Consider the following 13,565-nt stretch of genomic DNA (forward strand, 5'->3'; position numbering starts at 1 on the left):
AGTGGACCTGAGCAAGGGGAGGAGACGGCGGAGGTGGCGGATGGAGGTGACAGGCGGAGGCCTGGGTAGCCGGGGGCTCCCGCTGCTTGGTCGGGGCGGGGCGCCCTCCGGCTTGTCTCCGCTTCTGCGTCCGACCCGCTCTGCGGCAGTCGCGCGCTCTCCACCCCTCCCGGGCGCGGCGCTGCCTCCCCGGCCGCCGGCGACCCACATCCCCGGCCCCCCACATCCCCGGCCCCACTGTGCGCACAGCCTGTGCCACCCGCCCACAGAGCTCCACTCCGCTTCGCAGAGTCGCCCGACCCCCGGAACGCGGCCCGCACGAGGCTGCCGAGTTTGACCTTGGGCGGGGAGCGTCTTGGAGGCGCCCTGAGCGGGGATCCCCGAGCCCGGAGCGGGGAGCCGGGGGCCCCCTGCTGCCCGGCTGCGGGAAGACGACCTGGCCTCCCCACCAGGGCGCCCTCCTCCAGCTTCTCACTTGCCCCGCAAATTAACCCAAGGCACCGAGCTTTCCAGTTGCGTGTTAATTTAACATGATCAACACTTCTCAAAAATCGATTTTCTTTTGGAATCGGGTTTTTAGAAAGAAAGTCTTCCAAAGGGATGAGAACTTTCCCTGCCTGGCAAAGGAATTAGCATTTGGAATGCCTAAACAAACAAAATAATTTGATCAAAATGACTTAAAAAAAAAAAAAAAGAAAAGAAAAGAAAAAAAAAAAGAAAGAAAGAAAGGTAGCCCTCTGACTTTCCAGGGAACTAGGGCGTCGCAGGGACACGTTTCTCAGTGTTCCGTTTGTGCACTTATGTTTAAACATTTCCCTTCACATAACACTTTGTTTTTCCCATTCTGACTTTGAGAACATTTTCGTAGACTTCTGAATCTATTGTGCACCCGAGGCCATACTATTTAGAATTAAAACTGAACTGGATACAGTTAGGGGTGGGGGGCGCTAGACATCACATTACCTATATATACTAAAATCTATGAGTAAATACAATGACAAATTAGCATGTGACATTTTGAGTGTTCTCGGAATCTATGTGCATTTGTTTCAGCCAAAGTCACACAGAGATGATGCATGTGTAGATCTCATTATTCTTATTCTAAGACCCAGAAGATTGTGTTCGTCTGTATACATGAGTCTTTAGGTTGATGTCAAGGGAAATTTTTGACAAAGGAGCATCAATCACAAATTTTAGATTTCTGGGTCATTACAAAGTGCAATTCACAGGGTGTCCCTTCCATCTGTGACACTGGACCCGCATAAATTGCTGCGTGGCTCTCAGTCACTTCCTGTGAAGCCTACTGTTTCAAAACCGCCATGCACGGAACAGGAACAGATTTTGATTAAGTACCTCTCAAGACTTCAGACCCCACCAACTGGGGTTGCAGCTACTGGGAATCTTCATCAGCTCGGGTATTTCTTAGTGGGAGCCAAGCCCCTGCTAGGGAGTCTCGCTTGTCCGCCTTCGGACAGTCAAGAGAGTCTCAGGTATTGTATTTCTTGCTCATTTCCTTTTCAAATTACAGTGGTGGTCGGCATTTTCTTTCTCCTAGGTTTTCCTGATGGAGATAGCTTTCCACAGTCATGTAGATCAGTCACTGTCTAACTCTGTTGTATTGCGGTCATTCCTCCCAGGCTGCCATCATTCACTGGCTCCCAGAAACCGACATTGGGTTTTTAAAAGTAAAAACAATACTTATGTGCTTAGATCTTCTTAGAGGATCTAAGAAGGTACATTCTTAGAAGAAATGTACCTCCAGGGGATATGCATGTGTGTGTGTGTGTGTGTGTGTGTGTGTGTGTGTGTGTGTGTGTGTGTATCTCATGACGATCAGAAAAAACCTCATTTAAAAATCACTAAAATCATGTTCCACTTATTATAATAAAAATTCTTTATCGTGAATCTGAACAAAATTTTAAAACAAAATGAGAAAGCATTTGATTTACTCCCAAATACAGATAGTTAATATATGTTACAAAGAAATACATCTGATTTATGCAATAATTAATGAAAGAAGTGGGTAGTCTCATAGTGATTAATTGAAGTGTTAAGGTTCTGTGGAGACTGAGAGTCGTCCCTTCTCAGGGCTCCTAGAGCTCTATCTGTAGCCATCTCTCTACCATGGTGCAGCCGTCCAAGCTGACACCACTGTCTAACCACCTGTTTGTAACCCGCCTCCCCAATATGCTATTGATTGTTCATGGTGAAGGGAGAATAATCACACCGAGCTAGAGCTGTTGCACAAATTCAGCTAGTGAATGCACATTCATCACCTGCCACCTGAAGCCATCAGTAAGTTATGACTTCAGAGTCCATCCTACATAGGACTGTACAAAACACCGTGCAACAGATGTAAAAGTAAACATCTGGGCAAAAGGGAGAGAGAGAGAGAGAGAGAGAGAGAGAGAGAGAGAGAGAGAGAGAGAGAGAGAGAGAGAGAGAAAGACTCCAGTTGTCTGGATTTTCCTTGTGGAGGGAATGAAGAGTATGGGACATGAACATCCATTCTACCACACACTGAGCCATTCAAGTGCAAAGTGTGTCATATTCTCCTGGCTAAATTTTGTCAACTTGACACAAGCTAGGGTCATCTGAGAAGAGGGAACCTCAATTGAGAAAATGCCTTCCTAAGATCCAGCTGTAGGGCATTTTCTTAGTGATTGGTGGAGGAGGTGGGCTGGTAGTCCTGATTCTATAAGAAAGCAGGCTGAGCAAGCCAGGGTGAGCAAGCCAGTAAGCAGCACCCCTCCATGCCCTCTGCATCAGCTCCTGCTTTCAGATTTCTGCCCTGCTTGAGTTCCTGCCCTCACTGCTTTTGATGACGCACTGTTATATGGAATTGCGGGTAAAATAAACCCTTTCTTCCCCAAGTTGCTTTGAGTCATGGTGTTTCATCACAGCAAAGGTAACCCTTGGTTAAGACATATTCTTTCTCTTTATATCCTAGGTACTGGAACCCTTTACCTAGACTGAGCCCTCAGAACACATGCAGTAGCTGCTCATGTAAAGCTCTTTGAAAGTGTTTTGTGTTTTTATTAATCTAGGTGAAGACAACAGCAACTTGACTAAGAAGCCAGCTTTTTAAGAATGGCATTGTATTAAAATTAGAGTGGCTTTGATCTGAGTTTATTTACTAGCTTTATGGCCTTGGGAAAATTGTTTCATATATACTCATAAACACACACACACACACACACACACACACACACACACACAAGGTTTCACTGTGTAGCCTAAGGTTGTTATGAATTAAAATTCAGCATCTCACCTGTAAATTAAGATAATAATGATTCTCATGTCATAAGGTCATAATGAGAGCTAAATGATATGTCATGTGTAAAAGGGTTTGACATTATGCCAATAATTACAGCTTATTAAATATGAGTTATCATTTTACTTTTGTATTTCTTGAGACCCTACTAAGTGCTCAATATTTTCCATTTACTTTTTGGGCTACATAAGGTAAATCCATTCATTTACCAAGATCTCAAATGCTACTTTGGGCTGTAGTCATGTCAACCTAATGCCAGTCCTCTTGGCGTTCATGATGAATAAATATGGAGACAGCAGAGAACAATAAGCAAACAAAAGCTAAGTGAATTCCAACAGTGCCAATGAGTGTGAAGTTCATGACACAGAAATGAGGTAGAGTGGCACAGGAAGAGAGGCCACTTTTAGACTGAGGATCCTGGAATCCCTGCTGAAGGAAACCCTGGAAGAGCCACTAAGGAATGACCAGAAACAGAATAGTTCAAGCAAAGGAAATAAGTATAAAGGCCTGGACAAAGAAGTTTCTAGAACAGAAAAGTTTGTAACTTTAGCATTGGGATCAAGAAAGAGAAGACAAGCAGTAGCATCAGAGCCAGGCAGGACCTACAGCCAGAGGAGCCTTATAGACCACCATACCAAGGAACCGTTTTCTATTTAAGTATACAAGGAAGCCAGGGGGTAGGTGTAAGGAAGAGAATGACACAACCTATAATTAAGACAAATAGAAGTTTTAAGGCGACACATCCAACTCTTCATTTTACAGCCAGGATAGGATGGAGGGTCTGTGTGACCCTTGCTATCCCCACCCTTGTGTTTGCCTAAGAACTACCTTCAGAAAAAGAATCCAAGTCTCTCTGATATGGAAAGCCATCTGACTCTGGCTCTGGCTTCCTTTTTGGATTCTGAGTTTCCCAGCATTCTTCTACAGGAACGAGAGCCAGGTTTTGTGGGTTTGTGCTGGGTCTCTGAGCCTTCTCCACTGTATAAACTTGCATGATCTATTCCACTCCTCAAGCGTCTGTGTTTACACGTGAAATGTATTAAGCATACCTAGGGCTGATGAGTGATAAACTTCATTTATGTGGCTTAGCTGAGGCTTCCTGTGTTATTAGCTTCTCTGTCGGGGTCCTTGTTATTGAGGAGGAGAAATGTAGATTTGTGAAATTAGAATCCACCTTTCAGTGTGAGCTGAGTCCACCATCGGACTCCAGCATAGCCCTGAACTAAAATTAGGCAATCTTTCTCAACTTGCCCTGCTCCATTTGTAAATTGATGAGAGAGAACTCTAGCCACAGAATATCATTATAAGACAAAGGGTCTGGAAGATCTCAAAAGCCTGGTGAGGTTTTGTGCCTGAATTAATAATATAATGGTCATTATAATATTTTCCACTGAAAAGCAATGGATTGCCTTTTCTGTGTCACTAACTTAAGTGGAAAAAGAGCATTTAATTAATATGTGTGAGTTTTTACACTCTTAAAATAACTTATTAAAACTATTCGTTTACCAATACAGTTCTAAAAAATAACTTACTAAAAGTAGTTATCTACCAATACAGTATCAAATTATTCACATAAGTCTAAATTGCAGCCAGAGCACTGGATGACAGAGATAAGTTTCTTGGCCCCAGGCTACTAAGCCAGCAAGCAATAGAGCCAGGTGCGAACCAAACTGGCAAATCCAGTTTGAACCCTCAGCAACCTGTCCTTTGGCCTGCTAAGAGCCAATGAATTCCTCCTTGCCAAGGACTTGCTCCATGGTCCTGGAATAACAATGTGTTAAGATTATGTGTGTAGCCCTACTCTGGGAAGCCAAGTTATGTCAACATGCCAAGCACTTTTGGAACATCCTGCCAAAGTCCCTCTAACTACAGTTTGGGTAAGAGATAACATTAACTTTACATCTACAAACAGTTGAATTTAACTGCCCTTAGCCAGCTGTTTTCTAGATTTTAAAAAATGTAATACCTACATTTCTAAATTTAAAAATATTTTTAAAATGTCTTTGTTTTTTTCAGGATACCTGGTAATATTTAACTCCTGTAAGAACTAAATCCATTCGGAGTAGTCAATGAAATCAAGTATATTAAGTTTCCATTTTAAGCAGAACTGAGCTGAAATATCAAATGAGAAAATTATACTCAAGTGTGCAAATTATACCTTTTTAATGTTAGGTGTTTCAAAGCAGCTGCCACATTTACCACACACAATACTCCAATAAAAATAAAAGCCCCCTTCTCCTTAGAACATTGATTCTCAACTGATTTGCCCTATGGGGAATATTGATCATCTCTGGAGTGATGTCTGGTTTTCCCAGCTTGGAAGATATGGGTGTTCTGTGGCTAGCATCTATGGACAAAAGTCAAAGATGCCCTATATATGCCACAGTGTACAGGAAAGACCCTGGAGACTATTCAACTCCTAATGCTACCTATCTAGCAGAACTTTCCGTACTCATGGTTTCGTTGGCTTCCGTTACCCATGGTCAGCCATATATAGGAATTAGTAAATGGGAAATTCCAGAAATAAACAATTTATAAGATTTTTATCATCCACCATTCTCATGAAATCCAACAATGTTCTGCCTCATCCCACCGAGGACATGAACCATCCTCTGACCAGAATAGCCATGCTGTAAACACTACCTGCCAATAGCAATTTAGTAGACATGTTGATTAGCAGACTGACTGCCCAGGTATCATGGAATTTTTTTCAAACAAAAACTGTTTTAATTAATGATGACCCAAAGCACAAAAGTAGTAGCCAGGGTATGAAATATTGGAGGACAATTAACTCTGGAACTGTGCATCAAAGCTGCAGAGCATCTGGGGATAAGAATGGAATATCTGTGCTTTGGTACTATCTAGATTTTGAAGTAGGACCAGGAGTCTTGGGCTGTATCTCCTCACATATGAGAAACCCCACCGGACCAGGTTGTGAAATTCTGCCATAAGATTATCTACATGGTTAATGGCTGAGGTAGAGCTTAGGGGCAGAGTGTAGGCCTAGCATGTGCAAAGTCGTGGGTTCATTTGCACACACACACTATATATACTATACTATATATAAATATATATGGTAATTCTTTTCTTAAAGGTCTGGAAAACAATTAGGAAAATTATGTTTGTATTCAAAAACCTCTGAGACCTAAGACAGTGATGCATTCATAATATTCCCTCACTTATCTTTTGTTCACTGGATTGAGTAGGAAAGAATAGAACTCTAGCACTGCACCTTGGGAAATTGTCAGTTTATGCTGCTTGAATGCATACCCAGTCCTGTGCAGATCTGAACAGCTCGTTAGGTGAGCATTAGCTTCACTGCATGATTAAACGTCTCTACTGCTAATAAATCACCGCTCTGCTTGGGGAATTCTGACTCCCTCTTACTAACAAGAGCGAACTAACACTTCCATGCAGGACTAAAGGCATCACAACTACACAGTTTCTCTGGCTTAAGGGCAGGAAGCCAGAGTTACCAGCTCTGTTTACTAGGAGCAAATAGATACATAGCACTTTCACAATTCTGTAACATGTATGAGTGGGCTTCTGCAGATGGACATGGCTGCATTTTATAACTGTGGTTTTCTTGTTTTGTTCTTATTCAAGTTAATTCAGAAGCAGAAAGGAAATGTATTTTATTCACACACACACACACACACAAAGATATTTTAAGAGTTTTGCACTACTCAAAATCAGGATTCAGGAAAATAGAAACCATAAGCTAAGAAAATGCTCCTGACTTTGAACTCTGACAGCATTTGCTTCAAGCATCTTTGCTTTATGCAATAATTTCATGTTCTAACCACTTCATACAAAATTTTCAAAATTAGACTATAATTTTCAAGAGCGTTTCTGTGCCCCCCTCTCCCCACCTCAGTACAGTGGGTGAAATATAAATATATACATTTGAATGAATAACTGAATGTTATTTCAGTGGACAGGAAATACAGTAAATCCTATATATGACAAAATGTGTTTTTTTTTTCTCTCTCTCTTCTTCTTTACTCTCCTTCCTCTTCCTCCATCCATTCCTCTTATTTCTTCCTTTTTTTGGGGGTGGGGTTCGAGACAGAGTTTCTCCATGTAGTTTTGGTGCCTGTCCTAGATCTCACTCTGTAGACCAGGCTGGCCTCGAACTCACAGAGATCCGCCTGGCTCTGCCTCCCGAGTGCTGGGATTAAAGGTGTGCGCCACCACCACTGGCTTATTTCTTCCTTTTGTTCCTTCCTTCTTACCTCCCCAACAACAGGCTTCCTTTAAACCCTTCCTTCTTTTTTTGCATTGTCTGACCAAACTGAAAGGGTTATAACCAATTCAAAACTGACCCACCGAATGCTGAAGCTGGACAGCCTACGCTGCATGCTTCCCTTCTCCCACCAGGGCAGGAGTGCTGCCCTGTTTTTCTAATATTCACGGTACAGGACTTCTTTTGTTTCACTCTCCGGTGCCCACTTGAGAAGGCTGTGAATGAAATAATGGATCAGCAGAGTGAGAAAGCACAGGATAGAACAGTGTGGACAGAAAGGCTGGAGACCACGGCTGCTCTTGTTAGCAGAAGACTACCCAGCTTTCCACAGAAGACACTCCACACAGTTCAGAGGTGTCCATGATGTATCTGTCACTCATGGCAGGAAGAAAACAGATGAACTTGTATTTATGATGAATTTTTTTCACCCTTTAAAAATGTCTTATTTTATAACAGATACTTTAGTTACAACAGATATATGTTGTATGTGCCCATACATTTTTTTTTTTTAAAGTCCTGTTTGGGGATTGTGTGCCTCAGGGCTCACATCACCCAAAGTAAGCCTGGAGTCCATTATGGGTTCCCAGGCCTGCTGACCCAGAACCATGTTTTGCAGGCCACCTGTCCTAGGCCCTGCTATCTAAGCATCCTTTCCAGTGGTGCTGGTATCTCTACGGAACACACCCTGGTGTTGTGGGCCATGCTCATGCCTGATAAGCTTTTCTTTTGGTAGCCATAGCCCAAATCAGCCTTTCTGCTTAGAGACTGCCTTTCTCTTCTTAACTTTTTTTCTCCTTCCTGCATCCAGGTAGTTTATTGACCTTCTTTGATGTCTTACATTCTTGTCACATAAACACATTTGAAAAGCATGGAACAATCCTGAAAAGAGGGTTTTCCAAAACCACTCGTGTATTTATTTTTAAAGCACGTGTCTAATACTGAAGGCTTTTCTATATCCAGCTAATGCCACTGCTTCTAGCCACACCCCTCCTTCCCTGAGCCTTGTGCTTATTTCCTAGCTCCTCTGGAACTCTCCCTCCCTCTTGGGGCCTAATCTACGTTCTCTATCAGTTAGGCTGCTGAGGACAAGAGGCTCAACATACCTCAGGATCTTGACAACAAGTCCTTTGTAGAGAAAACAAAGTGAAAAAGAGGAATTGGACTTTCTTTAATGACATGTCATTAAAATATTTTATTTAAAGAAAAGGATTTACAACAGGTAGCTACAAATCAACTTATGAGCTAAGACACAAAGGACCACTCAGCCTCCCCACACCAAAATAATCCTGCTTTCTCTTAATTGATTATCTGGGGTCAAATTTTGGTGTATTTTTTCCCCAAAAATATTCTCAGCTATATTAAAAAGGGCTAAGATGGGCCTCATGGTACAGACCTCTCTTCTTAACCACGAGACAGGCTGAGGTGGGAAAATATCAAGTTTAAGACCAGCCTTGGAAATTTAATGCAGCTCTGTTTCAAAATTTAAAATAATACTAATAATTAACAATAAAGAGGGCCAGGATGTAGTTCATGGTATAGTGCATGCTTGAGGCCCAGCATCACGTACACACACAATAAAAGGTGCTGAGTAGTAATTGTAAGTACATGAACATATTGGTAGTATTTGTGTCTGGGCTGCATGTGGAGGGGGCCATTTCCCTGAACTTCCTGTCTTAGTGGAGTGCATCAGTTAGGAGTGCTTGTTGACTCTTCAAAAGCATTCTACTCTCTGATTTCTTTCCACAAGGCAAGGATTGGACCTAGGAAGAGGACTCTTTATCATGTATATAGAATTGCTTTAACAGTCCTCACACAAAACTGGAAACGACTGGAGAACTAAGTCACTGAGAAAATCAAGAGAAACTTCTAGAAAAAAGAGAATGGGCAAACACAAGCACCAGGATGGTGATGCAGCTGAGTGCTACTGGAAACGAATCCCCCAGGCACTCTGCCAGCCCCTCGCTCCCATTTGTACACAGCAGTGCAGGTGCTAAAAGAGATAAGTTTCCTGGGATAGAATTCTCTTTCATATCTCCTAACACACATCTCTTTTTTGCTGAGTTCAGTTTTAAATTTACAAATAACAAATGTTTGGTTATATGTAAAACGGCGTTTCCCATGCATTCTCTTCATAGAGAAATTCTACAATTTTCCAAAAACTCTTTGAGGTGTCTCTGACCTTCAAAGTGTGTGGAAATAACTCCTGCCAGAGCACTGACAAAGACTAGCAAAGATTATTGGACCATTCCTGTTTCACCATTTATTCATCCCTCATCCATTCAACAAACACTTTTGAGTTCTGGCAGGTCCCTGGTTCCAAGTTAGGTCCTCAGGCCTCAGTGCAACAAGACAGATCAAGTCCTTACTTCCATAAAACCTTGCTGTCCACCCTCACCTATTTATTCATCATACTCATATTAACCCACACCAACCTTCATTTCACGTAGAAATTTCAAATATATTTGCTCTTTCTAAATTAGTGTACACAGCAAAAACTTGAGTCCCTTTTATATTCCCAGAACTGTATATAGCCAGCCTCTCTCTCTGCCCAGCGCTGGGCCCTGCTCTCACATCTGCTCTGCTTGGCTTGTACAATCTCATCACCTTTCCAGTCTCTCTGGGGCTCTTGCTCCATCCATGCATGCCCTTGGTGCCTAAACTGCTCACAGAGAGGTTGAAGTGTGACTTCTGTGAGCCCTGTACTTGTATTATGCTTCCATGGGAATCAAGAGGTCTTTAGGGAATGACTTCCCTTTAACAAATGTGTTTGGAAGCATCCAAATTTCAAATGAGCGCGTGAACACGATAGAAATTTACAGGCAAGTTGGAACAGAGAAAATGTTTACTTAATGGAAAAACATTCTCCCTGAGGTTTCAGGCTCCTTTACTTGGGGCTGATTCAAATACAAGGGAGAACCGGGTTCCCTGTTTACTGCAGAGCCGCTTCTCAACTGGCTAAAATTAGCTTTTAGATCACTGGGCTTGTGCGGCAGCAGTGCACCCTGTCTCCTGGGGCTGCGCTGTTAGACTCACACTAACTCCTGCTGATCACCTGTGATTATCTCCCTGGCTGAGCTGTCACAGGTTGTACCTGCTAAACTCCATCACATCCGCAAAAGATGGATCATTAGCACTGCCCGATCCCTTGGTCATAGATGTTAAGCTTAGGCCGCCTGACTTCACTTCCTTCCATTGGAGCTGAAAGCCCTCAGCTGCACGAACGCTTTTCCCGAGTGTGACTCGAACATCATGTTTGGCATTCTCATTTTAGGACATGCCCAGGCACGCTCAAAATTAATTTCACAGCGGGAGACTTTCTGCCTTCAATATTGAGACGACTTTTCCACCTCACTCGGCACTGCAGGAGACCCTGTTCATGACATTTGAAAAGCCAGCGTCAAAAAGAAATGAACATCATAATTCTCCAGCCTCTTTTCTGTGCTTGATTTTTCTGGATGTCTGACTAATCATACACCTCCTCCACCAGGAGCAGAGCTCCCGAGGCAGAAACTTCCCCAGGAACAATTGTTTAGTCTTCCTCCAAGCCACCTCTTCAGGAGATGTGTTAGTTCAGTGTGACCACACCTTGGTTACTGTACTTCATTTCTGGTACCTGAGTTATTGCTTTTAAATAGCATCACTGGGCCGGCAAGATGGCAATCTCCTGCTGCCAAGTTTAAAGACCTGAGTTTGATTCTTCAAGACCCACATGGTAGAAGGAAAGAGTTGACTCCCAAAAGTTACTCTCTGCCGTTCACAAGAGCACTGTGACACATACACACACACACACACATACACACATACACACACACACACTATGTAACTAACTACCTAACTAAATGCATACACATACATGCATGCACATGCAGATATATTTAAAAGAAATTAATCAAATAATAAGCAGCAGTGAATGGGAATTCTCACACCCTTTCCTACAGTATGAACAGATGAGATGTAAATTTCTAACACCACAAAAAGCTTCATTAAAACATGACCTTTGGGATTGTAATAAGCCATTAGAATTTTCCTAAGTTGAAGTAAAATCAATTTTAAAAGATAAAGATTAACCCTTACTGAGAATTTTGTCACTATGATATTGTTTTGTATTATAAATGTATTGATTAAGTCTTAAAATATCCGTCCGATAGATGTTGTTGCCATCCCCACAGACACAGAGAGATTACAACCCCTTCATGGTCTCCTGTCCAGCTGTGTGATTTTCCATCCTCCACACACTAAACAGGACTTTAAGCTGCTCAGTGCTTGTTGGTCCCCCTCTCAGTTCAGTAACTGCTTCCCTGTTTGCCCTCAGCCCTCCTTTTTCAGCTAAGGTTCCTAAGAATAGGTAAAAATCCTTCATCTTATTGGCCGGACAGTATCAATAGATAAGAGTAAATATGTAAGCAAAGGAAACAAAGTGTCAGTTTAAAAAACTTGAAAGCTTAGCAACTTAGACATCAACATGATTGTAACACAGGGCAGCTTTTAAAGGCTACTATTTTTGTATCAGAGATTTTATTGCCATCTAGTGTTCAAAATGAAAATAGCATGTAAACATGTTAGGCTTTATTTGCATGAAGACTTACTACCCAGGGAGTCATTTAATAAAAAAATCATTAAATTTACATACATTAAATAAGAAATAATTAAACTCTGACATACAGAGTTATTGTTTCCTCTTACTTCTCTTATTATTCGTATGCTAAATAATATACTGTACATGTCCAGAGTTCTTTCTTAGATTGAATAAAACCTTAAAGAAAATGAAGAACTAATTTTCAGTAGATGCAGTTAATGTGTTTGGGGACCCTATGGTTTATTTTAGGTCAATTTTGTGGTGTCAGCTGTCATTCTGGTATCTGGTGTATTACCATTTCAAGTGCTTCCAAGTGTATTTATGGCTGGTTCATCTCAACTAGATTTATTTAATGGTGTAAGTGGCCACAGTCAGATGCTGAGAGCTATAATATAGCTTTGCAGTCTCTATGTAGAATAGTTCCCATTTATCCACAAAATGATTCACTTATTTTGCATTTGGAAACATTCTACATTGAAGTCCTGAATTATTATTTACTTTCTCATAAATACAGGATCTCTCCATTTTACAAACCCTGGGTCTGTCACGAATTTGCGCCCCTCAGCCTAACAGCCTGCCCGTGTTGCTCCTCCTTGCAGGCTTTTCAACATGCCATTATCTGAAAATTACGAAACACTTAATTCACATCGGTTTCTCCCGACTTTGAAATGTTAAGATACCTGCAATTATACCCTGAGAAAAAAGGTTGGCATGTTCTGGAGCCTTTTCAGGTGGCATCTCTTGGCACACTGCTCTGCAAGCTACAGAAGCCTGAAGTGCAATCATTTGGAGGCCTGGACCTAATCTGGAAAATGATGGTCCCTCAAACACGGAAGCATGCCTGTCTTCAATACTCCAAAAAAAGTCTATTATGGCACCACACGTTAGGGGCAGTTGTGTGGGGGACTTAAGATGGTTGATTGTTGTGTGCACTATTAATCACTGACAGCAAGGGAAGACAGAACACTGGAGAATCTCCACCTACAGTCAATGAAATGATTTTTTTAAGAAGACATCAACTAAGAGGAGCAAAAGTGGTGTTAGTATCAATATTCAAAGTGCTGTGAAGTTCAAGAGGCTGGGCCTTCCCTGGACCCATCTATTTTCATGACATCGTCTGTTCATACGAAATTCGGCAAGTGGTTATTTTTTGCTGGACACAGTATAAGGTGACAGGCGAATGCCAGTGGCCGGAATAGTGCCTATGCCCTCTGGGAGCTTATGGTTCAGGGAGACAGCCTCCTCCAGCCTTGTCCAGCCTGTGTCTTAGAATAATAACCATTTCTAACCAGCGTGAAACCGTGTGCCTCCCACACATAGCATAAAAAATGGATACATTCTTTACCATGCTCTGAATGTGACGAACCAAGTATCCTGAGACAAGCAGCTTGTGTATTACCACTAATGATGAGCGCTCCACACCTCTTAATTTCAAGGGATTTAATTAACACATCCTTTTCACACTGACC

Source organism: Peromyscus eremicus, chromosome 2, assembly GCF_949786415.1.
Source record: "Peromyscus eremicus chromosome 2, PerEre_H2_v1, whole genome shotgun sequence".
NCBI lineage: Eukaryota > Metazoa > Chordata > Mammalia > Rodentia > Cricetidae > Peromyscus > Peromyscus eremicus.